This window comes from Pristiophorus japonicus, unplaced genomic scaffold (genome assembly GCF_044704955.1).
Source record: "Pristiophorus japonicus isolate sPriJap1 unplaced genomic scaffold, sPriJap1.hap1 HAP1_SCAFFOLD_42, whole genome shotgun sequence".
In the NCBI taxonomy this organism is placed as follows: domain Eukaryota; kingdom Metazoa; phylum Chordata; class Chondrichthyes; family Pristiophoridae; genus Pristiophorus; species Pristiophorus japonicus.
In genome coordinates, this window is record NW_027254090.1 from 2138018 (window position 1) to 2150733 (window position 12716).

General features: G+C 45.0%; 1 non-coding gene across 1 annotated transcript; it reads right to left on the minus strand.

Annotated features, from left to right (window-relative positions):
* Positions 1 to 1373: 1373 nt before the first annotated feature.
* Positions 1374 to 1446, minus strand: trnav-uac (transfer RNA valine (anticodon UAC)). Its single transcript has one exon. It is a non-coding gene; the product is annotated as a tRNA-Val (tRNA).
* Between the last annotated feature and the right edge of the window lie 11270 nt (positions 1447 to 12716).

Here is a 12716-nt window from a genome sequence, read left to right on the forward strand (position 1 = left end):
AATTGTTAGAATTGGAATTCAAGCTGAACACACGTGTAGAGGAGTCAGTGACCTGAACACAGCACCTTCGACCGCCCGGCCATCCTGACTATTCAGCGCTGTGTGTGGCCACCTGCAGGTTGATTTTGAACTTTTGTGTCCTGTCACATGAAATAAATGAGGGCAGGTGGCGTATCTCTGCCTGACACCGGGGAAACAGTGAGACAGACTTGGAGCAAGGGTCTGGTTGTTGCCAAACAACAAAGGAAACATTAATTCTGGAAGAACAATATCCAAAAGAGCAATACCCCAACATGATTTGAACACACAACCTTTTTATCTGGAGTCAGACACACTACCGTTGCACCACGCGGCCTACAAAGTTAGCTGGAGATGTTCATCTATATGAAGGTTCTGCAATACAAGTGGCTTTAAAATCCCCGCCCATTCCCACCAGGTATCAAAAGCAGCACTCAGCTGACAGTCACCGAATGGTTTGTACGAAAACTTTTCTCTTGCTTTCACGGGAAACCATCATTAATTAACCCCTCATCTTCTTTACACAATCAAACAAATGCTAACTCAGGGACACTCCATACTTCAATCATTTGACCTGTGCTTTGGGGAGCGGGCAGGGAAGTGGACCTGAGTCCATTATCAGATCAGCCATGATTGTATTAAATGGTGGAGCTGGCTCGAGGGGCCGTATGGCCCACTCCTGCTCCTATTTCACATGATCTTATGTTCTTATGCATGTTAACCCATTTTACGCACTGTATTTTAGCTTTCTGGTTGAAAGTGTTCATTGCCGATGACACCACGAATCTGGGGCAACTTTTATCAAATTTATCAGCACCGATTATGCCCACCGTGCACACAAAATACAATCAGTAGTGAAGATAAAATCCCACCGTGGGTATTTTCAGATTCAACGCATTAGCATTTCAAATAAAGTGAAAGAATTTTACACTGAAAAGATTTGCAAGTGTTACTTGTATTTGTGTCTTTAATTAAACTTTGTGGCGTCTGACTCCCGTTCATGCCACTGCTGAATAAGAAAGGAGTGTTTGACATTGACCAGACTGCACTGCCCCTGATATTTGTCAGCTCATCCTTTATATTCAGTGGTTTCTCGCCCTTTGATGGGCTGCAGTGTAGCGGATATCACGTTGGTCTCACACGCAAAAGGTCCCCGGTGGATCCGTTTTCTCTCACTCAAAGTTATCTATTTATTGGTGAAATAAAGAGCAATTAATGAATAAGGGAGCCCTATTGCCAGGAGAATAAATAGCAAATAAAAACAGCAAATGCTGGAAATCTCAGCAGGTCAGGCAGCATTTGCAGGGAGACGACACTCGCCTCTGATTGTTCATCCACAGCAAGTTTAAACATAATGTTTCTGCCTGGGATTGAACCAGGGACCTTTCGCGTGTAAAGCAAACGTGATAACCACTACACTACAGAAACCTCTTGTACAACAGCCCCCACAGCGAGGAGCTGACCAGTGAGCTCCCTCTGTGATGATCGGGAATGTGTTGGCTCTCCTGAAACAACTTCTGTCCCACACTGGAAGTTCTCAATCCTTCTCCTCCGCTGCCCTTTACAGAAATGTCACGGATCACCCAGCCACCGTGTTCATTTCCAGATCCTCACAGTGGGGCCACATCGGCTCCTACCGTCTCCCCGCGATCAGCGAACTCACCCAGTTTACAAAATTAAACCCCAAACATGTGCCCGGCAAAGTACAGGAGAAGCCAGATATTCTGTAATCTCGGTCTATCACAGAAAGCATTGGTATTCATGGTGATTACAACAATTATTAATCATCTCACAGACCTCAATTATTTTTCTGCGATGAATTGATCGAGGATTGAAACCAGGTTCGTGCGCCGGGTCTTAACCCCTCAACCACAAGGGAACAGTTACGATTCATGTCGAGCCAGGTTAGTGCACCGGATCTTAACCTCTCGACCACCAGCGAACAGTTACGATGCATGTCGATATATTTATATATATTTATATATGAACCTGAATGTCAATGGCTACCTACCTTGCCCACGTGGCGCCCACGGTAGTGCTTCTAACTTTGAGTGAGAGAAACGGTTCCACAGTGACACCTGTCATGTGTTCGACATGGTTACTGCTTGTACTATTACAAGGTGTGCCACCAGAGGGCACTGCAGTGGGAGACTTGTAGCTTACCTGCACAGGTATGCCTGGCCCAGTATAAAAGGCAGGCCACCAATAAAGGTTAACAATAAAGGACTCAGGTCACTACAGTTAAAGAACGACACATTGTGTCGTGGAGTCATTATCAGAGCATTTGAAGGTATAACAAGGGAGCCCAAAGCCTCAGAAACTGGAAATTCTAACAGAGCGTCGAAGTCATGCTGTAGATGCCTGGGACAACACATTGCTCAAAGTTGTCCACACGTGAAGGCAGAGTGTTTCTTCGACAGAAAGACTGGGCATCTTACGAAGGCATGCCGACTGAAGGGTGAACGTGTTGTTAAAGCTATGAGTCTAGCGTTCAAAGCTCTGAGTCGAAATCCCAAGAGACTACACAGTATGGAAGACCAACAACAGGACGAGGAGATGTTAGAGTTACACATCATCAGGAGCACGAGTTTAACGGACATTGATTCGGAAAGCATCAAAATCCACATAGATGTTGCTGGATTCAAGATACCAATGGAAATTGACACGGGTGCATCCGTGATTGGAATACCTGAGTCACTGTCCCGCGACAAATTGCGTGATTTGCAACTGGAGGAACCCAAGATAGAGCTGCGAGGCTACTCGGAAGAGTAAATTCCTGTGGTTGGTCATATCACTGTACCGATCGGTGAAATATAAAGATTAATTTCAGAACTTGCCTCGAATAGTAGTGAAAAGAGATAAGTCTGCCTTACAAGGAAGAAATTGATTAAGCTCACTGAAGCTGGATTGTAGTCAGATTTTCTGTGTGGAAGCGAAATTTTCATCAACGGATGAGGTTATCAAGAAGTAACCAAAGGTGTTCTGCGAAACGGACAGTCCGATCCAAGGCTTCAAGGCGAGTGTCAGGGTACAGAAGGACGCTAGATTGGTTTACTACAAGCCCCGTTCCGTACCATATGCACTCAAGGAGAAAGTTCAGCATGAACTCAAAAAACTAGAAGGTGTTAACCGTTGCACTGCGGAAACATCTCCACTTTCAGCTCCAGATTAACAATATTAAACCCAATGAGATCGGGAGAAAAGTTGCTCACATGCTCAGGGCAAAATAAATAATTGTCGTTCTACAAAAGAATGAACCAGGTCAGACGGAAATGTTAAGCGAGCAGGTGGACTGCTGAATCGCACTTTTAAGGAGTTGGTGGTGACAAAGCAAATGGGTTCTGCCGAATGATTCATTATAAGAAATGTCTGCAATAGGATTCTAACACTATCTATAGTGACCTGAGCACATCACCTTAGACCACTCGGCCATCAGAGCTGTGTGTAGCCACCTGCAGGTTGATTTTGAACTTTTGTGTCCTGTCACATGAAATAAATCAGGGCAGCAAGCGGATCTCTGCCTGACACCGGGGAAAGAGTGAGACAGACCTTGGAGCAAGGGTCTGGTTATTGTCAAACAGCAAATGAAATATTAATTTTGGAAGAATAACATTGAAACGAAATGTGATCCTGACACACAGAAAGAAGTGTTAAGGCAGAAGATTAAATGCTGCATCCCTTCCTGCAAAAAATTCCTTTCACAAACATTTCTCTGAACAAAACGGCACAAAACAAAAATGTTCCTTTCAAAGTCATTGAACTCCTAAATTTCCAGGCCCCGCGACTCTCCTGAATCAGATGCCTCAAGTTTTGCCGACTCCATCCATATCCCTTTGCTCCAATGTCTGTCTCCCTGTTTCCCCGGTGTCAGGCAGAGATCCGCCTGCTGCCCTCATTTATTTCACTCTCTGTGAATCTCTCTAAGATTCCAACAGCAGCCATGGTTGTGTGAAGGTTTGTATTCTGTTAATCGTCACAATTGTTGTGAAAAGTAGAATACCAGGAGGCTGAATACTGTGAGCTAAACTTAGTGTGATCTTCGTCTTCTTTATTACAACTCCAGAGTGCCTAAACAAAATGGCAGCCAACCTTTTATACTGGCCCTGCACGTGTGGGCAGGTGACCATTAGGACTCCAACAGTCACGCCCTCTGGTGGCAAGTATGACATAGTTACATACTTCACATAATTGTTATCGTTAAGAAGTTATAATTCCAATGAATGCCTGAATCATCAGAAAGGAGCCTGGTTTGTAGGACAAGGCTACATATCAGGAAGGAGCGTAGTTAGATGACAAGGGAAGTGATATTCTTATGATAAGTTTGGAGAATAAAAAGAGTAAATACTGGAAACACTGAGCAGGCCAGGCAGCATCGGTGGAGAGAGAAACAGAGTTAACGTTTCAGGTTAATGACCTTCCATCAGAAGTTGGGCAGTTGTGTTAGGTAATACTATTAAAAGTTTCAATTGTCACGAAGCAGGGGTAAGGAAAAGATATAAAATGTGGCATTTGGAACAGATAGTTTAGAATCCGATTAATGTTTGATCAATTTCGACACCGAGCTGGGAACTGTTACGTGTTTGAGTTCTTCGGCTAACATTCGCAAGGTTTGGGTGTAAGTACTATTAAGTGTATGTTTAATTATTGTCTGCTTAATAACTCTGACATTTAATGTTACGGACCGTATTCCTGCACTGCGTGTGTTCCAGCTCTGTTTGGAGCACCGATCCCTTCAATCCGTCGTTTACAGGGACAGTTGGATTCTCCGTTTCTTTGTTTGGTGAAATTTAAAAGATTGAAAGCGGCGCACATCAACCTGGTCACCTACTCACTAACCGCTACACGCTGCTCCCGTGAGATGGAAGCACAGTTACTGTTACAAGCTTGAACGCAGGTAGAAGCAGAACTCATTCATAGAAAGTCCAAGTCCCTGAGGCACCTGATTTTTTTGCAACAAACTCCCTCGCAAAGAGTTGCGGTTCGTGTGGGGTGATTTGGGCACATCTTTCCCCACACGACAACATTTCAAACATAACTCAACGGATGCAAAGCGCTTTGGGGCGTCATGAGTTCCTGAAAGGTATTGCAGAAATGCAAGTCCTTCTTTGCAAAAGTTTGATGCAATTTCAAAATTCTTGGGTAAACTGAGGATTCGTCCGGGATTTGAACCCGGGACCTCTCGCAAATTTCAAGCAATAACCCCGAAGCGAGAATCATACCCCTAGACCAACGAGCCAACTGCTTGATAAACGTGGAGATAAGGTGTAACCATTATTGAAACATTTTTAGTGTGTTGCTATTCTTGATCCGAGGAGCACATGAGATGGAATCAGTGACTTTGCTTTTTCGACCTGTCTTCTGAAGCACTGCACGGTCCAACTCCGACAGTCAATGAGCTGTTGGGACGTTAGTGTATGCAGGCTGTGGGTGGTCACCCCGAGCACAGCAGAGGGGTTTCTGCATTCGTTCTGGTTGGGACAGTATCTTTCCCCTTCTCTCTTCCTCTTGTCTTTCACCCAGTGCTTTGGTTTCTCTATTTATTCCCCTGTCTCAGTTTCTAGTGTTTAAAAGGGAACAAAAGATGAAATGGGTGTCACTGTGGAACAATTTATCTCACTCAAAGTTAGACACACTACCGTGGGCAGCACGAGGTCTAGGTAGGTAGCCGTTGAAATTCAGGTTCACATATAACTTTGTATAAATATATCGACATGTATTGTAACTGTTCCCTGGTTGTCGAGCGGTTAAGATTCGGCAGACTAACCTGGTTTCAATCCTCAATCAATTCATCGCATAAAAATAATTGAGGTCTGTGAGACGATTAATAATTGCTGTAACCACCATGAATACCAATACTTTCTGTGATAGACCGAGTTTACAGACTATCTGGCTTCTCCTGCCCTTTGCCGGGCACGTATTCCAGGTTTAATTTTTAAACTGGGTGAGTTCGCTGATCGCGGTTTGAAAGGTAGGAGCCTCTGTGGCCCCACTGTGAGGATGTGGAAGTGAACACGGTGGCTGGGTGATCCCTGACATTTCTGTAAAGGGCAGCGGAGGAGAAGGATTGAGAACTTTCAGTGTGGGACAGAAGTTGTTCAAGGTGAGCCGACACAGAATGCCGATCAGCACAGAGGAATCTCACTGGTCACCTCCCCTCTGTTGCGGTTATTGTACCAGAGGTTTCTGTAGTGTAGTGGTTCTCACGTTTGCTTTATACGGGAAAAGTCCCTGGTTTAATCCCGTGTTTAGTCTCCTGGCAAATGCTGCCTGACCTGCTGAGATTTCCAGCATTTGCTATTTATTCTCCTGGTAAAAGGGCTCCCTTATTCCTTAATTGCTCTTTATTTCACTTCAATAAATAGATAACTTTGATTGAGAGAAAACGGATCCACCGGGGACCTTTTGCGTGTGAGGCCAACGTGATATCCGCTGCACTGCAGCCCATCAAAGGGTGAGAAACCACTGAATATCAAGGATGAGCTGGTCAACGTCAAACCCTCCTTTCTTATTCAGCAGTGGCATGAACGGGAGTCAGACGCCACAAAGTTTAATTAAAGACACAAATACAAGTAACACATGCAAATCTTTTCACTGTAAAATTTTTCACTTTATTTGAAATCCGACAGCATTGAATCTGAAAATACGCACGGTGGGATTTTATCTTCACGAATGATTTTATTTTGTGTGCACGATAGGAAAAACCGGTGCTGCTAAATTTGATAAAAGTTGCCCCAGATCCCTGAAGACGTTGAACCAGAAAGCTAAAATACAGTGAGTAAAATGGGATATGGCTTTCGAGTTAAGATGTAAAGCACAGGCCAAATGATTGAAGTATGGAATGTCCCTGAGTTAGCATTTGTTTGATTGTGCAAAAGAAGGTGATGGGTTAAATAATGATGGTTTCCCGTGAAAGCAAGAGAAAAGTTTTCGAGCAAACCATTCGGTGACTGTCCGGTGAGCGCTGTTTGTGATACCTGGTGGGAATGGGCGGGGATTTTAAAGCCCCTTGTATTGCAGAACCTTTATATAGACGAACATCTCGAGCTCACTGTGTTGGTCTCATGGTGCAACGGTAGTGTGTTTGATTCCAAATTAGAAGGTTGAGTGTTCAAATCACGTTCGGGTCAGTGTTTTTTTTGATATTTTTCTTCCAGAATTAATATTTCATTTGCTGTTTGACAATAACCAGACCTTTGCTGTAATGTCTGTCTCACTGTTTCCCCGGTGTCAGGCAGAGATACGCCTGCTGCCCTTATTTATTTCATGTGACATGACACAAAAGTTCAAAATCAACCTGCAGGTGGCCACACAAAACACTGCATCGTCAGGATGGCCGAGCGGTCTAAGGTGCTGTGTTCAAATTGCAGTTTTCTCTGAAGGTGAGGGTTCGAATCCCACTTGTGACTTTTCTGATCTTTAAGCGGAACCCATTTATTTTGTCATCACCAACTCATTAAAAGTGCAATTCAGCAGTCCACCTGCTCGCTTAACATTTCCGTCTGACCTCGTGCTGAAGTTTGTTCATTCTTTTGTGGACCATCAATCAGATATTTTGCCCTGAGCATGTGAGGAACTTTTATCCCGATCTCATTGGTTTTAATTTTGGTAATCTGGTGCTGAAAGTGGAGATATTTCCGCAGTAGAACGGTTAACACGTTCGCCTCACACGCGAAAGCACCTCGGACAGAAATATTTTCTGGAGCTTTCTCATGCATGTTCAGAGGAGAGTTTGTTCTCCTGTGAAAGGTCAGGAAATCAGAAGAACGTAAGAGTTAGGAACAGGAGTCAGCCATTCGGCCCATTTTCAAGTTTTCAAGATCTTTCCGCCCGGTTTCGGACCGGGGACGTTTCGTGTGTGAGGCGAATGTGATAACTACTATACTTCGGAAACACTATGATAGAATCTATCTCAGGATAAAACCACAGCTCTAACCCACACAGCTAGACGAGAATTCAGGAACTTGTTTCAAGAGAATAGAATAAGGGTGCTATATTTAAGAAGGCTATAAGTGTGGCCTTCGACAGCGTGGACCATTTTCCACGCCTGGGGAACCTACTATCAGCAAGGGCAGATATCGAAGACGAGGTCCAACACCGCCTCCAGTGTACCAGCACAGCCTTCGATCACCTGAGGAGGAGAGTGTTTGAAGACCAGGACCTCAAATCTGGCACCAAGCTTATGGTGTGCAATGCGGTGGTGATAACTGCCCCGCGGTATAGATCCGAGACATGGACGATATACAGCAGACATCTCAAATCACTGGAGAAATACCACCAGAGCTGTCTCCGCAAGATCCTGCAAATCCCCTGGGACGACAGACGCACCAAAATCAGTGTTCTCGATCAGGCCAACATCCCCAGCATTGAAGCACTGACCACACTCGACCAGCTCCGTTGGGCGGGCCACATTGTCCACATGCCCAACACGAGAATCTCGAAGCCAACGCTCTACTCAGAACTCCGACACGGTAAGCGAGCCCCATGTGGGCAGAGGAAACGTTTCGGGCACACCATCAAAGCCTCCCTGATAAAATGCAACATCCCCACCGGCACCTGGGAGTCCTTGTTCCTCGGGTTGAGTTGCCTGTGCTGCATGATCCGTGCCGGATCGATCATCCTCTGCCACGTGGTATGTCACTGGAGGTACCCCACCGTTGTGCAGCCTTTGCACACGTAGTGCTTGAATCGATATTGATGGGCCCGATGATGATCCCCGCAGCACCAACACGTTGCGAATAGATTCACATCGATCCCCGATGGCGGACCATGAGTCATCACAGGTCTTGCAGCCAGAGACGTATAGTCCCTGCCATATGCAGTTCGGCCTGCTAGCGACATCATTATATGCACAGTACTTGCCGATGAGAATCGATGTTCAGAAGATATCTGTTTGGTGTTATCGTCCGTGGCCATGCATGCCTGGGCGATCGCGATGGCCCTGCTCTGGTCTCGGGTTTCAGCAGCCAGCAGCTTTCGAAGAATGACCTCGTGGCTGATGCCCAGCACGTAAAAGTCCCACAGTATTTGCCCCAACGCAGCTCCACAATAGCAAAGTCCCGCGAGGTGTCTCAGGTCGGTGACATAATCCGCCAGGTCCTGGTCCCCGGAGCGATGGTGCGTGTAAAAACGATATCTGGCCATGAGGATACTCTCCTTCGGCTTTAGGTAGCCCCAAACCAGTGTGCAAAACGCTGAATATTCCTTCTCCTTTGGTTTTGTCGGTGTGATCAGATTCTTGATGAGGCTCTATATTTTAGGCCCACAGATGGTGAGGAGAACCGCCCTGTGCTCAGCCATGTTAGTGTCTCCTTCCAGCTCGTTGGCCACAAAGTACAGGTCAAGCTGCTCGACGAAGGCTTCCCAATCATCATCCTCTTTGGATCTCTCTAATATTCCAACAGCAGCCATGGTTGCGTGAAAATTCGAATTCTGTTACTCGTCGCCAATTGTTGTGCATAGAAGAACTCACCGAGGTTGAGTACTGCGAGCTAAACTTAGTGTGACTTTAGTCTACTTGATTACAACTGCAGTGTGCCTGAACTATATGGCAGCCAACCTTTTATACTGGCGCTGTTCATGTGGGCAGGTGACCATTCGGACTCCAACAGTCGCGCACTCTGGTGGCAAGTATTACATCGTTACATACTTCACATTAATGTTATAATTAAGAAGTTATAATTCCAATGAATGCCTGAATCATCCGAAAGGAGCCTGGTTTGTAGGACAAGGCTGCATATCAGGAAGGAGTGTAGTTAGATGACAAGGGAAGTGATATTCTGATTATAAGTTTGGAGAATAAAAAGAGTAAATGCTGGAAACACTGAGCAGGTCAGGCAGCATCTGTGGAGAGAGAAAAAGAGTTAACGTTTCAGGTTAATGACCTTCCACCAGAAGTTGGGCACTTGTGTTCGGTAATACTGTTAAAAGTTTAAATTGTCACGTAGCAGGGGTAAGGAAAATATATAAAATGTGCCATTTGGAACAGATAGTTTAGAATCCGATTAATGTTTGATCAATTTGTACACCGAGCTGGGAACTGTAACGTGTTTGAGTTCTTCGGCTAACATTCGCATGGTTTGGCTGTAAGTACTGTTAAGTGTATGTTTAATTATTGTCTGCTTAATAACTTTCACATTTAATGTTGCGGACCCTATTCCTGCACTGTGCGTGTTCCAGCTCTGTTTGGAGCAGCGATCCCTTCAATCCGTCGCTTACAGGGACAGTTGGATTCACCGTTTCTTTGTTTGGTGAAATTTAAAAGATTGAAAGCGGAACACATCAACCTGGTCACCTACTCACTAACCGCTGCACACTGATCCCGTGAGATGGAAGCCCAGTTACTGTTTCAATCTTGATCGCAGGTACAAGCAAAACTCATTCACAGAAAGTCCAAGTCCCTGAGGCACCTGATTATTTGCACCGAACTCCTTCGCAAAGAGTTACGGTTCGTGTGGGGTGATTTGGGCACATCTTTTCCCAAAATACAACACTTCAATACTTCAAACAAAACTCAACGGCTATAAAGCGCTTTGGGGCGTCATGAGTTCCTGAAAAGTGTTGAAGAAATGCAAGACCTTCTTTGCAAAATTTCGATGCAATTTCAAAATACTGGGTAAATTGAGGGCTCGTCCAGGATTTGAACGCGGGACCTCCCGCAAATTTCAAGTATCAACCCCGAAATAAAAATCATACCCTTTAACCAACGAGCCAACTGTTTAACAAATCTGAAGATAAGGTGTAATCATTATTGGAGCATTTTTAGTGTGTTGCTCTTCTTGATTGGAGGAGCACATGAGACGGAATCAGTGACTTTGCTTTTTCGAGCTGTCCTCTGAAGCACCGCACAGTCCCACTCCGACAGTCAATGAGCTGTTGGGACGTTAGTGTATCCAGGCTGTGGGTTGTCACCCCGAGTGCAGCAGAGGGGTTTCTGCATTCGTTCTGGGTGGGGACAGTATTTTACCCCTTCTCTCTTCCTCTTGTCTATAACCCTGTGCTTTGGTTTCTCTCTTTATTCCCCTGTCTCAGTTTCTAGTGTTTAAAAGTGAACAAAAGATGAGATGGGTGTCACTGTGGAACAATTTATCTCACTCAAAGTTAGACACACTACCGTTGCACTACGAGGTCTAGGTAGGTAGCCGTTGATATTCAGGTTCATATCTAAATATATATAAGTATATCGACATGTATCGTAACTGTTCCCTGGTGGTCGAGGGGTTAAGATCTGGCGCACTAACCTGGTTTCAATCCTCGATCAATTCATCGCATAAAAATAATTGAGGTCTGTGAGACGATTAATAATTGCTGTAATCACCATAAATACCAATACTGTCATGTATCTCACACCACTGTACATAACTGTAACTTACCATGCCATACATGACTGTAACCAGAGATGACCTGTAACCACAAACTTACCTTAACACCAGGGTGCATTTGCAGGAGACACTGGATACCTTTCCCAGACAGGTATATAAGGACAGGTCCCAGGCAACTGTGGCATTTGAGAGCTGTGTATAAAGGTGCAGGTCCAGAGTGAACTTGACTTCAGTATGTGCCTCGTGTGAGTCTGTATTACAGGGTCAGGACTTTTCAGTGGCGACGAGTTACGGGATTACAGAATCCACAGAATGGCGACGAACGGCTCAGATGAAAAATACAATGCTGGAGATAATTGGGAGGACTTTATAGAAAGGCTCCAGCAAAGCTTTGTAACCAAAGACTGGTTAGGCGACAATAAGGCAGACAAGAGAAGAGCCCATCTCTTGACCAGCTGTGGCTCGAAAACAGACGCTTTAATGAAGGACCTGCTGGCACACGAGAAACCAGCAAGCAAGTCGTTTGAAGAATTGATCACACTGGTAAGAGACCACCTGAAGCCAGCAAGCAGCCTACACATGCAAGCTACCTCGGACCCGTGCCAAAGCTCCCCGTACACAGAGCACAGGCACAGGAAAACCCCGGGGGAGAGGATATCCCGGTAACTGGGCCTTCCAGCTACACTGAACAAGTGCCCGTTTTTAAACTTTCCAGTGTAATAACTTGCAACTGGAGCATCCAACAGTCAGGATGGTCGAGCGGTCTTAAGGCGTTGGTTCAGGTCATTGTCTCCTCTGGAGGCGTGGGTTCAAATCCCAATCCTGACATTCAGTGTTTTTAATTACAAACTCATTTGTTTGAACACCACTCTGAAGTGCTTTGGGACATGCATCGAACTTCATAAAATGACCCCAATTCAATTACAAACAGTGATATCAAAGTTACTTCTCAAACCGGGAATCGATCCTGGGTGGCTGGAGCGAATGGAATGGTTTTGTTAAGCATTGAAATGTGCCCTCTCAATATCTCGCACTGCTCATTTAAAAACACGGTTAAAATTTGTTTCAGTGCAGAAGAAGGCAGGCTCGAAGGGCCAAATGGCCGACTCCTGCTCCTGGTTTTTGTGTTCTTATACAGAGCACAGAATAAATGATTAAATGATCAACTCTCCCTCAGTTCGCATTTCTTTCATTGTGCAAAAGAAGATTATGGGTGCATTAATGATGTTTTCCTGTGAAAGCACCAGAAAAGTTTAAGGAAAATAATTCGTCCAACGTGGGGTTTGAATTCACAACCCTGAGATTAACAGTCTCATGTTCTACGGACTGAGCTAGTCAGGACTGCTTAAGTTGCGTCTTCCTGTCACTTATCGCTGCCAG